The 18,892-nt window shown below is 41.0% G+C and overlaps 1 long non-coding RNA gene across 8 annotated transcripts; it reads left to right on the top strand.

Moving 5' to 3' along the window:
* Positions 1 to 8,586: 8,586 nt before the first annotated feature.
* Positions 8,587 to 17,084, top strand: LOC109239345. 8 transcript variants are annotated; one of them, XR_002069880.1, is made up of 8 exons: positions 8,587 to 8,729; positions 9,704 to 9,776; positions 9,859 to 9,960; positions 12,729 to 13,031; positions 13,958 to 14,239; positions 14,459 to 14,575; positions 14,671 to 15,087; positions 16,887 to 17,084. It is a non-coding gene; the product is annotated as an uncharacterized LOC109239345 (long non-coding RNA). The 8 variants fall into 8 exon arrangements; XR_002069879.1 differs by having other exon boundaries at positions 9,440 to 9,776; XR_002069881.1 differs by lacking the exon at positions 9,704 to 9,776 and having other exon boundaries at positions 13,964 to 14,239.
* The last annotated feature ends 1,808 nt before the right edge of the window (positions 17,085 to 18,892 follow it).

Here is an 18,892-nt window from a genome sequence, read left to right as displayed (position 1 = left end):
TCGGAGCATATCCTCCAAAATCTAAATAGTCCACTCGGACTGACCGTCCGTTTGGGGATGAAATGCTGTGCTCAAATCTACCCGTGTGCCCAACTCTCGCTGAACTGCTCTCCAAAAGCGTGAGGTAAACTGCGTACCCCGATCCGAAATGATAGACACGGGCACACCATGAAGGCGAACAATCTCCCGAATATAGATCTCAGCGAATCTCTCAGAAGAATAGGAGACTGCCACAGGAATGAAATGTGCTGACTTGGTCAGCCTATCCAAAATAACCCATATCGCATCAAACTTCTTCCGGGTCAACAGAAGTCCAGTAACAAAATCCATAGTAATCCTCTCCCACTTCCACTCGGGAAGCTCAATCCTCTGATGCAAACCACCCGGCCTCTGATGCTCGTACTTAACCTGCTGACAATTCAAACAACGAGCCACAAATGCTACGATATCCCTCTTCATCCTACGCCACCAATAATGCTGCCGCAAGTCCTGATACATCTTCGCGGCGCCCGGGTGAATAGAGTACCGGGAGCTATGGGCCTCCTCTAAAATCAACTCTCGAAGCCCATCCACATTGGGCAAACAAAAACTCCATCCGCATCTAAGGTAACCTGCTTGGCACCTCCTCGCTGCACCGTGTCTCTAAGGACACACAAATGGGGATCATCAAACTGCCGATCACGAATACACTCTAATAGTGAAGAACGAGCGACCGTGCAAGCTAATACTCGGCTGGGCTCAGAAATATCTAGCCTTACAAACCGATTGGCTAAACCCTGAACATCCAGAGCAAGCGGCCTCTGACTGACTGGAATATAAGCAAGACTGCCCATACTGGCTGACTTCCTACTCAAAGCGTCGGTCACTACATTGGCCTTTCCCGGATGATATAAAACGGTGACATCATAATCCTTCAGCAACTCCAACCACCTCCTCTGCCTCAAATTCAACTCCTTCTGCTTGAACAAGAACTGTAGACTCTTGTGGTCAGTGAACACCTCAAATGCCACGCCATACAAATAGTGCCTCCAAATCTTCAAGGCGTGAACAATGGCTGCCAACTCTAAATCATGCACTAGATAGTTCTTCTCATGAATCTTCAACTGCCTCGAAGCATAGGCTATAACCTTGCCATCCTGCATCAATACTGCACCAAGTCCAATACGGGAAGCATCATAATAAACGGTATAAGGCCCAGATCCTGTGGGCAAAACCAACACCTGTGCCGTAGTCAAAGCTGTCTTGAGCTTCTGGAAGCTCGCCACGCACTCATCCGACCATCTGAACTGGGGACCCTTCTAGGTTAACCTGGTCATCGGGGCTGCAATAGATGAAAACCCCTCGACAAACCGACGGTAGTAGCCTGCTAACCTCAAGAAACTCCAAATCTCTGTCGCTGATGCTGGTCTAGGCCAATTCTTGACTGTCTCTATCTTCTTCGGGTCCACCTGAATACCCTCAACTGATACAACGTGACCCAGAAATGCTACTGAACCTAACCAGAACTCACACTTGGAGAACTTGGCATATAGCTGACTATCCCTCAAAGTCTGAAGAGCCACCCTAAGGTGCTGTTCGTGCTCCTCCTGGCTGCGGGAGTACACCAAAATATCATCAATAAAGACTATCACGAACATGTCCAAATATGGCCTGAACACTCGGTTCATCAACTCCATGAATGCTGCTGGGGCATTGGTCAGCCCAAACGACATGACCAAGAACTCATAATGCCCGTACCGAGTGCGGAAAGCTATCTTAGAGACATCGGATGCCCTAATCCTCAACTGGTGGTAGCTAGATCTCAAGTCAATCTTGGAAAATACCCTGGCACCCTAAAGTTGGTCGAACAAATCATCAATCCTCGGCAGTGGATACTTGTTCTTAATTGTTACCTTGTTCAATTGCCGGTAATCTATACACATCTGCATCGACCCATCCTTCTTCTTGACGAATAAAACTGGTGCGCCCCAAGGCGAAACACTGGGTCTAATGAAACCCTTATCTAACAAATCCTGCAATTGGTCCTTTAACTCCTTCAGCTCCGGCGGGGCCATATGATATGGCAGAATAGAAATGGGCTGGGTGCCTGGAGCCAAATCAATATCTCTATCGGGTGGCATACCCGGCAGGTTCGAGGGAAAAACATCGGGAAACTCCCGGACAATAGGCACAGAATCTATGGGAGGGACCTCAGCACTGGAATCACGAACATAGGCCAAATAGGCCAGACACCCCTTCTCGACCATACGTCGAGCCTTCACGTACGATATGACACTACGGGTAGAATGACCTGGAGTCCCTCTCCACTCTAAGCGAGGCATACCCGATAAGGCTAAAGTCACGGTCTTGGCATGTCAGTCCAAGATTGCGTGATAGGGTGATAACCAATCCATACCCAGAATGATATCAAAGTCAACCATATCTAAGAGCAACAAGTCTACACGGGTCTCAAGACCCCCAATCACTACAACACACGAACGATGGACTCGGTCGACCACGATAGAGTCACCCACCGGTGTAGACACATATACAGGAATACCCAAAGCATCACTAGGCATGACCAAGCATGGTGTGAAATAAGATGAAACATATGAATACGTAGACCCTGGGTCAAATAGTACTGAAGCATCTCGATCACAAACCAGAACCGTACCTTTGATGACTGCATCTGAAGCCTCAGCCTCGGGCCTGGCCTGAAGAGCATAACAACGGGGCTGGGCCCCACTACCCTGAGCTGTATCCCTAGGTCGATCTGCTGCTAGCTGACCTCCGCCCCTGGCGGTCTGAGCTCCACCTCTATGACCTCTACCTCCACCTCTGGCTGGCTGTGGAGCATCTGGTGCCTGAATCATAGGACGGGGACCTTGCTGCTGAGAATTGCTCGAAGCTCGAGGACAAAACCTGGCAATGTGCCTCGTGTCGCCACAAGTGAAAAAGGCCCTCGGAGGACGGCCCTGGGAACTCTGAAGCGGCTGTGCACTGATAGGTGCTGATGGCGCACAGTAGGACTGCTGGTCCGAATACTGCCCACGAAAACCACGATCACCTGGGGCACCCTGAGAAACCTGGAGGGCTGACTGGAAAGGCCTAGAAGGCTGACCCCTATCATAAGAATCCCTGCCTCCAGATGAGGCACCACTGAATCGACCTGAGTGACGGGGTCTCTTGTCTGCTCTATAACCACCCCCTGTGGCAATACCATCTCGATCCTCCGGGCCACATTGGCCGCCTCCTGAAAAGTGATACCACTCCCCGCCTCCCTAGCGATCTGGAGACGAATCGGCTGAATCAAACCATCAATAAATCTCCTCACCCTCTCCCTCTCAGTGGGGAGTATGACAAGAGCATGGCGAGCTAGATCGATAAACTTGGTCTCATACTGAGTGAGCGTCATAGAGCCCTGCTGGAGGCGCTCAAACTGCCTACGATAAGCATCCCTCTGAGTAACGGGGAGAAACTTCTCCAGAAACAACTTTGAAAACTGATCCCAAGTCAAAGACGGCGACCCTGCTGGTCTGGCTAAACAGAAATCCCTCCACCAAGTCTTGGCGGATCCAGATAGACGGAATGCAGCAAAATCAATTCCATTGGACTCCACAATGCCCATGTTCCGAAGAACCTCGTGGCAGCTATATAAGAAATCCTGGGGGTCCTCAGAAGAAGCACCGCTGAAAGTAGTAGTGAAGAGCTTGGTGAACCTATCCAGCCTCCTCAAAGCATCCGCGGACATAGCCGCTCCATCACCGGTCTGAGCTACTAACCCCGGCTGAACTGCCATAGCTGGCTGAACCACTGGAATCTGACCTTGGGGAGCTACCTGCTCCGGAGTACGTGTAGCAGGAGTCTGGGCCCCTCCTCCAGCCTGAGAAGTGGCTGGCGCTACAGGAAGCAATCCTGCTCGAGTGACACTCTCCATGAGGCCCACCAATCGGACCAAAGCGTCCTGAAGAACTGGGGTGGCAATAAATCCCTTTGGGACCTGAGCTGGGCCCACTGGAGCTGCTGGGGCTGGGGCCGGAACCTCCCCGTCAAAGCCGACCTGAGGCTCCGCCGCTGGTGCTGCTGCTCGGGGCTGAGCTCTGCCCCTACCTTGGACTCTAGCACGGCCTCGTCCTCTGCCCCTAGCGGGAGCTGCCTGGGGCTCGGACTGCGGATCAGTAGATGAGGAAGCGCGTGTTCTCGCCATCTACGAGAAAGCAGAGTAGAAGTTCAATTAGCATTGAGAAACCAAACCGCACGACAAGAAAGAACAAAGGAGAGATTTTTCCTAACTTAGCAGCCTCTGGGGGATAAGTACAGACGTCTCCGTACCAATCCCTCAGACTCTACCAAGCTTGTCCGTGAGTTGTGAGACCTATGTAACCTAGTGCTCTGATACCAACTTGTAACGACCCGGATTTCCCACCCTCGGGAGTCGTGATGGCGCCTACTAAAAGGAGCTAGGCAAGCTAACTTAATTAGCCACTCATTAAACACATGTTCCTTTTTAATGATTTAACAGCGTTAAAATAAAAGCAACGGAATTAAAATCATAAGCGAAAGTCTTAAACTTAGATAACTGAATAAAATACAGAACCCCAACATGAATCTCTACCCCGGAACTGGAGTCACATACTCACGAACATCTAAGAAGTACTAAATACAAAGTCTGAAAGAGAGCATAAATCTGTTTATCTCGGGTACAATGAGATGGCAGTCTAATATAAGGAAAGAGGAGACGTCGGGCCTGCGAACGCCTGCAAGGCTACCTCGGGTCTCTCCGGACTGAAGGTAGGCTCCCGTGCTAAAGCTGCTGCTGCTGCTGCTCGAAACCCGGACCTATGCAAAATTGCACAAAGTGTAGCATCAGCACAACCGACCCCATGTGCTGGTAAGTGTCTAGCCTAACCCCGGCAAAGTAGTGACGAGGCTAGACTGGACGCCACCTAAACCTGTGCAGATATATATATGCAAGTACAACGGAAAGAAATAGCAAGAACATAACAATTTAAGCTGGGGAGGGGAACATGCTTCAGGGGGTGACAGATAGCACAAAATATCGGGAATAATGGTACGTACATCTACATTTTTAACTTCTAACAATAATGAAAAGACAAGGCAACCTTCATATTCAACTCATCTTGTTGCAGGCGTGCAACCCGATCCCATTTCTCATGAATCTCGTGGTAGGCGTACCACCCGCTCCCATTTCAATATCACTTGTGGTAGGCGTACCAGCCGCTCCCTATACTTTCAACACAGTACACAAATACGGTCCCGGTAAGGGAATAATCACAGTAAGTCAAACATCCCAACAAGGGAGGGTCAGCTATAACCAATCCTATTCAACTTCTCCTTGGTACAACTAATATCATTATTCAGTTGCAATTTTCATAGGATCAAACAAGGGTACACAATTAGCAAAATTAAGACTCACGGTCATGCTTGACACCGACGCATGGATACTCGTCACCATGCCCATACGTTGTACCCCACACAAATCAAATAGCAATTATGACTCAACCCCTAATCCCTCGAGCTAGGGTTAAACCAAACACTTACCTCAAACTTCCACGGCCAATTCAATCCTCAACAACCGCTTTCCCTCTCGAATTCGGCTCCAACTCAACCAAATCTATGCAATAATGACTTCACGTTATCAATATGTGCTAAACAAATCAAACCCAATGTCTAATTATAGCTTTTTCATCCATTTACCCCAAAAGGTCAAAAATAACCCCACATGGTCAAAACCCGAGGTTCGAACCAAAACCCGATTACCCATTCCCCCATGAACTCACATATATAATTTATTTTGGAATCGAACCTCGAATTGAGGTCCAAAACCCCCAATTTTAGAAAACCTAGGTTCTACCCAAAATTCCCAAATATCCCCATTAGAATCTTTGCTTTGAAGTTGAAATTATATTTAAAGATGTTAAGGAGTAAAGAAAATGAGTTAGAAATCACTTACCAATCGTTTTGGAGAAGAAGAATCGTTTGGAAAATCGCCTCTTATGTTTAGGGTTTTGAAAAAGTGAAAAATGACTGAAATTCCCGACCTTATATATCCTTTCTGAAGACTCAGCGCGGATCGCGCAAAAGTGCACCGCGGCCGCGCTGAGGAGCTGGAAATTCACACTCTCTGAACCCACCCAGCGCGGACCGCACTGTTTTGGTGCGCGACCGCGCTGGGGAATTGGACTAAATTCCCTCTCTGAATCTCCTAGCGCGGACCGCGCTGATTAGTCACGCGGCCGTGCTGGTCGACTTGAACCACTGGCCCTCTGAACCTAGCCACGCAGACCGTGCAAGAATGCACCACGGCCGTGCGGCTTCCAGCGCGGACCGTGCGGAATCGACCGCGGGCGCACTGGGTGCCTGCAACTCCCTGAACCTGCAACTATCTGATATTTCTAGCCTAAGACCTCCCGGGACCTACTCAAAATACACCCGAGCCCTCGGGGCTCCAAACCGAACATACATATAAACTCAAAAACATCCTACGGACTCATCCGTGCGATCAAATCGCCCAAACAACATCATAATCATCAAATTAGGCTTCAAGACCCAGGATTTCCTTCCAATTTTCATAAAACATCAAGTTTAGAGTTTTTAGCCCAAAACACGTCAAACGACGTCCAAATTCAACCAAACTTTACAGAAAGTACTTAAGCCATATATAAGACTTGTACCGGGCATCGGAACCAAAATACGAGCCCGATACCACAGTCTTTTAATCAAATTTCATTTCCAATTTCCTTAATTATTTTCAGAAAAAAATTTCACACAAAAAATCATTTCTCGGGCTTGGGACCTCGGAATTTGATTCCGGGCATACACCCAAGTCCCATATTTTCCTACGGATCCTCCGGGACTGTCAAATCACAGGTCTGGGTCCGTTTGCCCAAAACGTTGACCGAAGTCAAACTTAATCAATTAAATACCAATATTTAACATTTTTCTCACAAATTCTATATTTAAACTTTCCGGCTACGCGCCCGGACTGCGCACACAAATCGAGGCAACCCCAAATGAGGTTTCCAGGGCCTCAGAAGTACAGGGTGAGTAAGGAAACAAGTGATGACCCTTTGGGTCGTTACAGGTTTCTAGAAGAACAATCACAGAGATGAAGAAGCAAACCTAGAAACCCATAGATATAGAAATATCTCACTCGGAATCAAATCAGGACAACCTGAAACAGGCGAGAAATGGCCATAGATGTAAGCAAACTAACCCTGGTCCCTTGAGGACTCTGGAGATGATGATACCAGTACAAAAGAGGTTACTAGAGGCCTAGGGGTTGGTGAGAAGCCACCATAGATAGCCATTGATGAGTGACGGCGAGGTCCGATTAGGGTTAGGTTTGAGAGCTTTTGAGAGAGGAGAGGGATTTCAGGGCGGCGGTTGGTGAGGAAATGAGAGGGTTTGGGGGGGTCGTTTGGTTTATTTTAGGTAAGGGTCAATCTGGACCGTTGATCACAATGATCAACGGCCAGGATTTGCCCGAGTATTAGGTTGGGGCAGATGGGTATTGGGCTGGGTATATTTTGGGCTTAAAATTGGGCTGGGTGTTGGGTTAAATTAAGGCCAAAATTGAAATAAAATAGGGACAGATTTTAAATAGCCATTTTTAATAACTAAATAATTTATAAAAAAATAATAAATGAATTCCAAAAATATCTTTGTGTACTAAAATGATTTAAAATAGTTATTTAACATTTTAAAAATATGGAAGACCATTTTATGCATAAATAATATAATTATACATTAGTATAGGCTATTATTGCAAAGATGTGCAATTTAGCCTAAAAATGTAAATATAACTACAAAAAATGCACTAAAAATATTTAAATACTATTTTGGCATAAATAATAAATTTACATGGCTAAATCATCACAAAAGTAATTTAAAGGATAATTATTGGATATTGATATAAATAAAAAAGAGAAGAAATAAATTGATTTGGAGCTTTTAAAATTATAGAAAAATTATAAAAAAAAATGTTTATGCATGCTTATAACTGCATATGTGCTATTTTGAAAGTATATATATGTATTAAAAATATATGAGAAAAAATTGGATATCAACAACTGCCCGTCTTTACCCGGGAAGGATGAAAGAGTTTTCGGGTAAAGAAATGATGGCCAATTTTGACCGAATGGGATGTTTTGAAAGATAGAGGCCGGACTCCGGTCTTGAGTTTCCTACATATTCCTTATTTTACAGGAATCAGGCCATGTGTAGTTCTAGATTCATTGGCGGAATATACCGATGAACACTACAAGAAATTGGATTATTAGCAGCGACCTATAGCAACGACCCTATAGGTTGCTACAACAGCTATATTATTAGCAGCGACATCTAAAGTCGCTGTAGAAGGTTATTTTTAAGCAGTGACTTATTTTGGGTCGCCTCTAATATGGCTGAAATTTTCAGTCCCGCTAAAAATAAAATTTTGGCTCCATAATATTTGTGGCGACTATGGAAAAGTCGCCGCTAAAAGTATCTGGCAGTGATATAACCTAGATTTTTACATTTAAAATAATAAAGAAAATAAAATTGAATAAGCTAATTAAAACTTGTTTGTGGAACAGAACCCACAAAGCTTCGAGTGAAACAACAGAAGAGCAAAACTCTCTCGAGAATATCGGCTGCTCTCTCTCTCTCTAAAAATTAACTCAGGTCTTCATCTAAAATTTCATCCAAATCAAAACCCCACAAATCAAAATGTGAATCTCATTTGTCAGGTATGTTCAAATCCCTAATCTTTTCATTTTTTTGGGGAAAGAAGTTGATAATCGATCGATTTCATGTTGTGGAGGAAGAATCAGTAGAAAATGCTACTTTGTTCTTCACGATCACCTTCTCAAGAGCTTTAAATCAGACCCTGTTTTAAACAACGAGACTGATAACATTTTCTCTCTCTCTCTCTCACTATGTGTTGTCTTGTTGCCATATATAGTGCTAATTCTTGATAAACTATTTGGGTAAATTTCTGGGTTCTTGTTTTTTGTTAAATTTTAGCATTGACAAGAATGGCTTAAGTTTAATTGATATCAAGTTCTTGCCAACTGATTTGCCTTTGTGCTATGTTATTTTTTTGTGCTGATACTAACCATCAGAGGCAAGTAACGCTGCACCTAATTCTTTGTGACAATGTGTTCGGAATTAATATCCACCCACACAAACATTTATTTATATGCATGTCGGAGCGGATCGTGGGTTGTGGATTTTAGCCCTTTTGAGTTACTACGTTCTAACTTAATAATTTGTATATTAGGAAATAAATTTTTAAAGAAAAATAACAGTCCAAAGCTACTGGGTTCTATCGAATCATACCTTCTAACTCTACATCTGCCCCTACATTTAACAGATGGAGTTTTGAGGTCTCAATTTTCTAGACTTGAAGTTGTAGTTTAACAGCGTCGTTTGAACACCTTGTATGTTTGTTTAACAGTGTTCTGGCCTACTTCACCGATTAGGCATATATTGGAAGCTTTAGTTAGGATGAAACCTGCATCTTCTGCTTGCTTATGTAAGATACTAGCTAGAAAGAGCTTCAGCTAGTAATGGAGAGCAAGTGGCTAAGCAGTTCAAATGCATCTTGCACAAATGATTTCATTGGCTATTCCTTGTAAAAAAGCAATTTTTCCATTCGAATTCAAGTCAATTCTTCAAGTTTATTTGGACTTTCTTGTTGAATTATCCAACAAAATGACAGAATAGGGATTGTTTCCCTCCTTGGTCTTTCTTGAGCTTTCTGACAAAAGTTTCAACTTTCAACATGCAGTTAGGTATAATTATTTTTTCAGCAATTTCACTTTTGTATTCTCAGATTTTATCTCGAATTTCTCTAAGCCATTTGATAATCTACAGGAATACCAAAAAATTCACACAGAAAGAATCATTTGTAGCGTATTTGGTGTTGTTATTGTCGATTCTCGGTCTTGACAGAATCTCAGCTATCTCTTTTCCTAGGTAAGTTAAAATCTTCTTCTTGAGAGGCGTTTTACATGTCGGCATTCAATTCAGTTTCCTTGCCATAGTTCTGTTGTTATTGCATTTGATATGAAGTTTAAAAAGAATTGCAAAGGAGCAGTTTATTAAATGTCTTTCTTGAATACTTAAAGCTTCTTATTTCGTAGTATCTATTATATTTCGTAGTATCTGTTATATATAGTCTCATTCTATTTATCAAAAAGGTGTTTATATTATGTGGTAGTGTATAAATTCTTTTTATGAAACTATTGTTTTCTTGTTAATCAAAAGGTGTGTGAGAAGAAAAAATTGCTACAATAATTCTATTTTATTTATAAGTGATTTGATTTGTTCATCTTTCTTTGGTATGCTAATTATTATAGATATTTTGATTATTATCATCCTTTCACTTTTAATTTGGTAATCATTTATTTATTTTTTAAAATAGATATGATGGATAAAAGTTGGTTGAATATAAAGAATAGAGTCGACCAAAGGTATAGAGATGGAGTAGACAACTTTCTTAATTGGGCATTCAGTCAACCAACTGTGAACACTATGATTCGGTGTCCTTGTAAAGGGTGTATGAATACCGCGTTCAAGATAAGGGTTGGTGTAAGAGGAGATTTATTGAGGAAGCGTTTCTGGGATTCTTATAAAGTGTGGGACTTGCATGGAGAAGTGTTAGTTAGAGTTGACACTTCTAATACTGCAGTTAGTGATGAAGCAGAAGATGATAGCATTGAAGAGGATAATATTACTGAAATGATTCACGATGCTTGTGGATATACGAATATGGAGGATAATAATAATAATTCAGAGGACAATGAAGAGCCAAATGTACATGCAACAAAGTTCTACAAATTGTTAGAAGATGCTGAGACAGAACTTTATCCTGGTTGTAAAAAAGTCTCGAAGTTGTCTTTTGTTGTTAAACTACTTCACTTGAAGTGTCTTAACCATTGGAGCAACAAATCGATGGATGCATTATTGAGCTTCTTTAAAGAAGTTCTTCCTGAGGGGTCATTTGTGCCTAATTCTTTCTATGAAGCAAAGAAAGTTCTTTGTGACCTCGGCTTGGGGTACACCAAAATAGATGCATGTCGGAATGATTGCATTTTATATTGGCGTGATTATGCCGATGTCCAAGCATGTCCTAAGTGTGGTAAGTCTAGATGGAAGTCCGAAGAACACGGAGGCAAGAAAGTAGCTCATAAAATCTTGCGGCATTTTCCAATCAAACCAAGGCTTCAAAGATTGTACATGGCAAGAGAAACAGCTAAAAAGATGAGGTGGCACAAGGAGGGAAATGTTGATGATGGTGTCTTGCGACATCCATCTGACTCAATAACATGGAAATCCTTTGATGCACGACATCCCACCTTTTCAGCTGAGTTAAGAAATGTTCGATTAGGTTTGGCGAGTGACGGGTTCCAACCTTATGGGAACATGAGTTCTAATCATAGTATTTGGCCAGTCGTACTAGCTACGTATAACTTGCCACCATGGGATTGCATGAAAAATCCATATTTCATGATGACACTTCTTATTCCAGGCCCCAAGTGTCCAGGCAATGATATCAATGTATATTTACAACCAATGGTTGAAGAGTTGAAAGAATTATGGGACGGGGTGGAGACTTATGATGCACACTCAAAATCTAATTTTCTGATGCGTGTGGCTATCATGTGGACGACCAATGACTTTCCTGCATATGTGAATCTTTCAGGATGGTCAACCAAAGGCAAGCTTGCATGTCCTTGTTGTCATAAAGATACATAATCGACTTCCTTGCGTAGTAAGTTGTGTTATATGGGTCATCGTCGCTTCCTTCCCATGGACCATCCATGGCGAAGAAGTAGGACGTTATTTGATGGGAAAGTTGAAATGGGAGTTGCACCTAACCCTTTAACCGGTGATGAAGTACTTGCGCAATTACAAGCTTTGGGTAATGTGGCTTTTGGTAAAGGACAAAAGAGAAAGCGTGATGTTCATAAAAATGGTTACAACTGGAAGAAGAAAAGTATCTTTTTCCAATTGCCTTATTGGAAGAGTCTTATGTTACGACATAACCTTGATGTGATGCATCGAAAGAAATGTGTCTGACAATATTATATCAACTGCCATGAATATGGTTGAAAAGACAAAAGACACATTGAAAAGTAGATATGACTTGATGGACCTTGGAATCAGACAAAGGTTGCATCCAATTGAGGATGGGAATAATATTTTGTTACCGGCAGCGTGCTATGCATTGTCCCCGGAAGAGAAGCTGAAGGCATGCAGTTTCTTAGCTAATCTGAAGGTTCCTGATGCCTTTTTCCTCAAACATTTCAAGGTGTGTCAATGTACAAGAAAAGAAGATACATGGATTGAAATGTCATGGTCATCATGTATTGTTGCAAGATATTTTTCCAGTAGCTATACGTGGTTTGCTACCCAAGGAAGTGTGTGATCCAATTATAGCCTTAGGAAAATTTTTCAAGAATATATACTCTAAGTGCTTGACGATTGAAGATCTTGATATCCTAGAGGCAGAAATTCCTATTATTTTGAGCAAACTTCACCTTGTTTTCCCTCCGACGTTCTTTGATGTCATGGTTCATTTGCCAATTCACTTGCCAAGTGAGGCAAAGCTTGGTGGACATATATTATATTAATGGGTTTAATATAATATGTATCCTATAGAGAGGTAATTTATTGTTTAATAATCTCGATACTATAGTTTTAGAATGACATATATTATATTAATGGGTTACTTTATATAGGTATTTGCGAACACTTAAGTCATATGTTCGCAACAAAAATCGCCCAGAAGGTTCAATTGCAGAAGGTTATTTGGCAGAGGAAAGCCTCACATTTTGCTCGCGATACTTGAAGGATATCTCAACCAAGTTTAATAAACCAACTAGGAATGACGATGGATCTGTGTCAAATAATGTGATGTTTATCTTCAAAAAAAGTGGTCAAACAAAAGGTGCTTCAGACGGCCAGCAGCAACAGAGAGAAAGAGACGACCAGGGTTCCAAGTCTTGTACACTTCCAACTTAACATACGACCAGCAGCAACAGGTATGTGATTTCTATTTCTTCTTCCTCCTCCTCCTCCTCCTCCTCCTCCTCTTTCTTCTTCTTCTTCTTCTTTCTCAGTCTTCTCCTCTTCATTGAAGTGCTGGCAATTTTTTTTTCCCTTTGATTCTTCTTTCTCAGTCTTCTCCTCTTCATTGAAATGCTGCCAAGTTCTTCTTTCACTGTTTTTATGCTGTCCAGTTTTTAACAGAATGGTATACTCCCCTTCCTCTTAACGGATTCTTCTTCTTCCCTTCCAAATGGCAGCGAAGTGCTGGCAAATTTTTTTTCCCTTTGATTCTTCTTTCTCAGTCTTCTCCTCTTCATTGAAATGCTGCCAAGTTCTTCTTTCACTGTTTTTATGCTGTCCAGTTTTTAACAGAATGGTATACTCCCCTTCCTCTTAACGGAATTTATTTTAATATTTTTTTTATAAATTTGGCTTCACTTAAATAAATCAAGAGCTTCGCTTCTTGCTTTAAGCAAAATGGGGGTGGTCGTTTTTCCTCGCTTCACGCTCTTCACAACACTGTGTGAAGGATTGAATGTGCTAATCAAATATATGCAGAATTATGTTGGCTTCTTTCTTAGTTTGAGATGATGTTAAAATATTACTCCTCCTATATTGGTGATTGACTATTCAAATGCAGTCTCTATTAAAATCAAGTATTTGAGAAATCTCCTTGGTGTATAGTAAATATTCTTCAGACATTCACCTGCACGTTGTTCTTTTGAAATCAAGTATCTGTAATTTGAGTTGAATTTGTTATGTTGAATGGTTTTTTCTTAAAACATTATTCTGATAGCAGTTTCATCAAAATCAAGCCTAGAATTTTGAGAAGCTGGGCTGCCTGTTGTTATCCCACATTTTCCAGAATTTTTGTTGTTTATTTATGTGATTAGGATATCGAATATAATATTACATTTAGTGTCAGGATAAATTTGAAGTTTACAACGGGCTGCAAGAGCATAGGTTTCAAGCCTTTGTAATTAGCACTATGCAAAGGCTTTTTAGAGCATGGAAAGCTCGACTCAGCTGGTTGTACTCTAAGTACAATACTAATGAAGAAAGATTGTCTCATCGACCTGAAGATGTTGAGCTTGAGGACTGGAAATACCTAATATAATATTTTGGAAGTCAGGATTTTAAGGTACTAACTTAATACCTGAAGATTCTGCCAACCAAAGGGCACCATTCACATCTTTGAAAGGTGATCTATTAATCTGTTTACTTACATGTTGTAAGTGAGAGGAACAAAAGAAATAGAGAAAAGCAAGTAACTAAGCATACTTGTGGTACAAAGTCTTTTGCAGAAATAGAGGAATCTACGATAAAAATATATTTAGTCCCCTACTATCACATATGCTTCTTTGTTATTTACATATTTATATATTTGCTTATATATTTTTTGTCCGAAATTATATTGCAGTGAAATCCTATTACTGGAGAAATAGACACACCAGATAAAGTTTGGGAGATCCAACATACACGCAAGGATGATAAAGGAGAATTGGTGTGGGTGGATCCACAATCCCAACAAATTCATGTAATTATCTAAAATCATAGACTTATTATCTTTCTATAAGTTACATTCAGTGTGTTTTATAATATTTTGATGTAAATGATTATGCATAAATCTAGGGTCAACTCCAAGAAGTTGTCACTCAGCAACAATCTGAAGAGATCGAGCATCCTATGACTAGAGATGAGACTTTATCCACCGTTCTTGGTGAGAAAACAGGTTATGTTCGCGGAAAAGGATACGGAAAGAAGCCTCCTAAAAAGAGTAACATACAGCAGGCAAGCATCGAGTCCAGCGTGTCTTCCACTATGGAAATTATGCGTCAAAAGATGTAAGCCGAGATGGATAGAAAGTTGCAAGAAGAACGTGAACAAATGGCTGCTCAGTTGCAAAGAAATATGGAACTTGAGTTGCAAAGGAAGTTGGCAGAGGAGCATGAACACTCAAGTGTAGAAGTAGACAAGAGGATCCATCTAAAAGTGGACAAGAGGATGCATGAACAATTTGCTAGTTTGATGACCAGAATGCTACAACAGGTACTTCCTCCGCTGCTTCTTAACAATTTTTCTTCCTTCTCGACATTTCTTCTTCCTTCATTCGGGACAATTCATCTGTCACTTTCTTCCTATCTTGTTGTCAACTTCTCCTTCTTTAACTTTCATCCTCTTGATAATAGACTATTGGGCTGTTTTTTGTTTATGTGAAATCCAGATTTTTGCAAACCTTGTGCTTCAGGGGCTTAGTTGATAATAGACTATTGGGCTGTTTTTAGTTTTTTAAGAAATCTGAATTTTGCAAACCTTAGTTTATGTGAAATATGTACCATAGCTGCTTCAGGGGCTGCTGCTGCGATTTCTTTTCAAACCTTAGTTGTGTGGGCTGCTGCTGCTGCTGTTTAGTTAGTACTTGTGTGATTTCTCCTGGTGTTGATTCATGACTAAGAGGCCAGTAGAAGGATGTAAATGGAATTGAGGGAGTGGACAAGATGCCAATGAAGCATAAGTTTGTCCTGAATATGAAACAAATAACTCTTTTTAGATAAAAAGAAGCAGAGGAATAAACTTAGATAGTCCCTTAAGTATTGGCATCATTGAAATTTTCCAAATTCACTGTTATTCCTCAATTGACTGGTTAGATGATGGCTGGTGAATGGTAATAAAATTGCATTCTCTTTTTGTGTGATAAAATGTGTTGTCCAAAAATAATTTCTTATTGTTACAAAGGAACTAAAAAACTATTAGTACTACCTAAATGGTTGTTTTTTTAGAAAAAATGAATGAAGAACAATGAAGAAGCAGTTAGCTTTCCCTCATATTGATCCTAATTCATGCTATGCTGTGTGTGCCGAAAACTAACGAGCATCTTGTTACATTCTCTTTACTCATTTTCCTTCTCATGGCTACAACTAGTGCAAAGAAGAAAAGGTCCTCATTTATTTCCTATGACATTCTTTTAGTATTTAGTTTAACAGTTGCCATTGACAATAAAACTAACGGTGTCAAGAAGTAGACTAAAGCTATCCACTTTTATAAACATAAACGATATTTTATATCCAGTTGTATAAAAAAGGGACAAAGATAGTTGTATACCCATACTTGAGGGACTATCTAAGTTTATTCTTCAAAAGAAGCACAATATCTTTAAACTTAGTAGACCCCCTTTAAACTAAATCAAAAGGAACATAATCTTTTGACAAGAAGTCCCTTAATTAAATTCTAGCTGATGACTTAGACTAATGCAAGAGCTAGGCATGAAAAAATTCAGGTGTTCATTCTTAATGTAGCATAACTGGAAAAAGTAGGATTCTTTTTTGTTTAAGTATCACTTCTTTTACATACTAGCTGAGGACCAGAATGGTGATAAAATGTAACCATCATGGATTCAGTAAAGGATATTTTGTGAAAGGATTAACGACTTGCAAAAGAAGGATTCAAGTTATAATTACATCATCTTGATCAACTGGTAGTAGAAAACTCGATCGGAAGGTTAGGTTTACTTACAGTTGTCCACATAGCAACCTTAAAGCTATTAAACCTTTGGGCAAACCTAGAGTAAACTGGGAATCAGCTGAGACCCTTTTGTTATCCTTGAAGTTTTTCTATGCATGTTTTTTGATATAAAAATATCATTATATATATATATATATATATATATATATATATATGCATAACAATTCTGGTGTACAGTACACTACAAATATATGTAGTATATAATATGTATAATACCATTATATAATATCTATTTTACATGCATAACAANTATATATATATATATATATATATATATATATATATATATATATATATATATATATATATATATATTGTTTTTTTAGCAGGGACAAGGCACTTAAACAATAGTATCGTTCAAGGATGGTGTCGACCAAGGAGCAATTACAAGGCACTTAATATTTTATCTTTTTTGAGATATGTATATGCGTACAATTATATTACAATGCATAATGAAGTGTAGTTTTGTATTATGAATTGACCTTTTTAGTAATGAAAATATTTATAATATTCAGTTTGAGAAATTCTTTTGGTATTTTAAAATATTATTGGTTGCTTTTAATATTGGTATTCAATTTATGTGAATATACAATCATTAAATTTAGAGAATTCGGTTCCTACCAGAAATATATATAATTTCGTCATTATATAGTTTTTGAGAAGATAAGTTTTAGTGGCGACATTATTTTATCACAAAATATTATGTTAAATTTGCCAATCTTCCTTTTGCGGCGACTTTAGTCGCTACAGAAAGATATTGAGTCTTTCATGGTTTATTATATTGTAGCGACACAGGTCGCTACTAGTAGTTATTTACAGTGGCGGACCTTAACTTGCTACTAAAAATAGTTTTGGCAGCGATAGTAGTCGCCACTAAAGATGAATAGCAGTGGCGACCAAGCTAATTTTCTATTCTTGTGGAGCCATTTTTTGTAGCGAGGTTTCTCACCTTTTGTGGCAACTGTGACGCCGCAAAATGTAGGATTTTAGCAGCGACTTTTCTTGTCGCCACAAATACCTTTCAGGCACGCTTTTGCTTGTAGCAACACAAATGTTGCCACTGATAACATTTAGCTGCGAGTTTCACTGATTTTGTAGCGACTTTAGTCACCGCAATAAGGCTAATTTCTTGTAGTGGAAGTCATTGCAAGAACGGACACGAAATGCAAGAGCGGTTATGGTGAACGGTTAAGTTTGAGCTAGTTTGAAGGAACTAGAGCGAGGTTGCTCCTGCTAGAATAGCGGTTGCTTGCTGATCATCTGCAGACAAAGAGATGCTACGAACCCGTATTTGTGCGAAAATTTAAACATGATGCAGGTTCCCTTTGGACCATGAAAGTTGTCTTTGGACGGTTAAGGATGACGTCCTCGGACCATGATGTCCTGGGCCATGAATTGTTTAGTGAGGAATTTGCAGGCCATGAAATGGTGCTCTCGGGCCATGCAGATGGTGCCTCCGAACCATGACGCCTTTGAATAATGATATGCAAATTGAAAGATCCTCAGGCCATGGCATGGTGTCTTCCGGCTATAAGGATGATGCCTTTAGACTATGACGCCTTTGGACAGATTGGTGATATTTCAGACCATAAGATGCAACAATAAGATGTTGACAAGACAAGGCTTAGTCTTGCGAGATGAAGGGCAGAGCTTAGCCCGATAAAAGAGCAAACAAACAGTACCGGAGTAGAGCAACATTTATGCAAGGAGGGACAATGTTCAGCCCCATACAAATGGGGAGGCAGGGATTAGCCTCATGCAGATGGGGAGGCAATGATTAGCCTCATGCAAACAGGGAGGCAAGGATTAGCCTCATGCAATTAGGGAGTCAAGGATTAGCCTCATGCAAGTATGGAGGCAAGGATTAGCCTCGTGCAAATGTGGAGGCGAGGATTAGCCTCATGCAATTAGGGAGGCAAGGATTAGCCTCATGCAAGTGGGGAGGCAGGGATTAGCCTCATGCAATTAGGGAGGCAAGGATTAGCCTCATGCAAGTGGGGAGGCAAGGATTAGCCTCATGCAAGTGGGGAGGCAGGGATTAGCCTCATGCAAATGGGGAGGCAAGGATTAGCCTCATGCAGGTAGGGAGGCAGGGATTAGCCTCATGCAAGTGGGGAGGCAAGGATTAGCCTCATGCAAGTGGGGAGGCGAGGATTAGCCTCATGCAATTAGGGAGGCAAGGATTAGCCTCATGCAAGTGGGGAGCCAGGGATTAGCCTCATGCAGTTAGGGAGGCAGGGATTAGCCTCATGCGGACGGGGAGGCAAGGATTAGCCTCATGCAGGTAGGGAGGCAAGGATTAGCCTCATGCAGATAGAGAGTAGCAAATAAG

Source organism: Nicotiana attenuata, unplaced genomic scaffold, assembly GCF_001879085.1.
Source record: "Nicotiana attenuata strain UT unplaced genomic scaffold, NIATTr2, whole genome shotgun sequence".
Taxonomy (NCBI): Eukaryota; Viridiplantae; Streptophyta; class Magnoliopsida; order Solanales; family Solanaceae; genus Nicotiana; species Nicotiana attenuata.
Note: the sequence above shows the minus strand (reverse complement) of the source record. Positions and strands in the feature narration are given on the sequence as shown.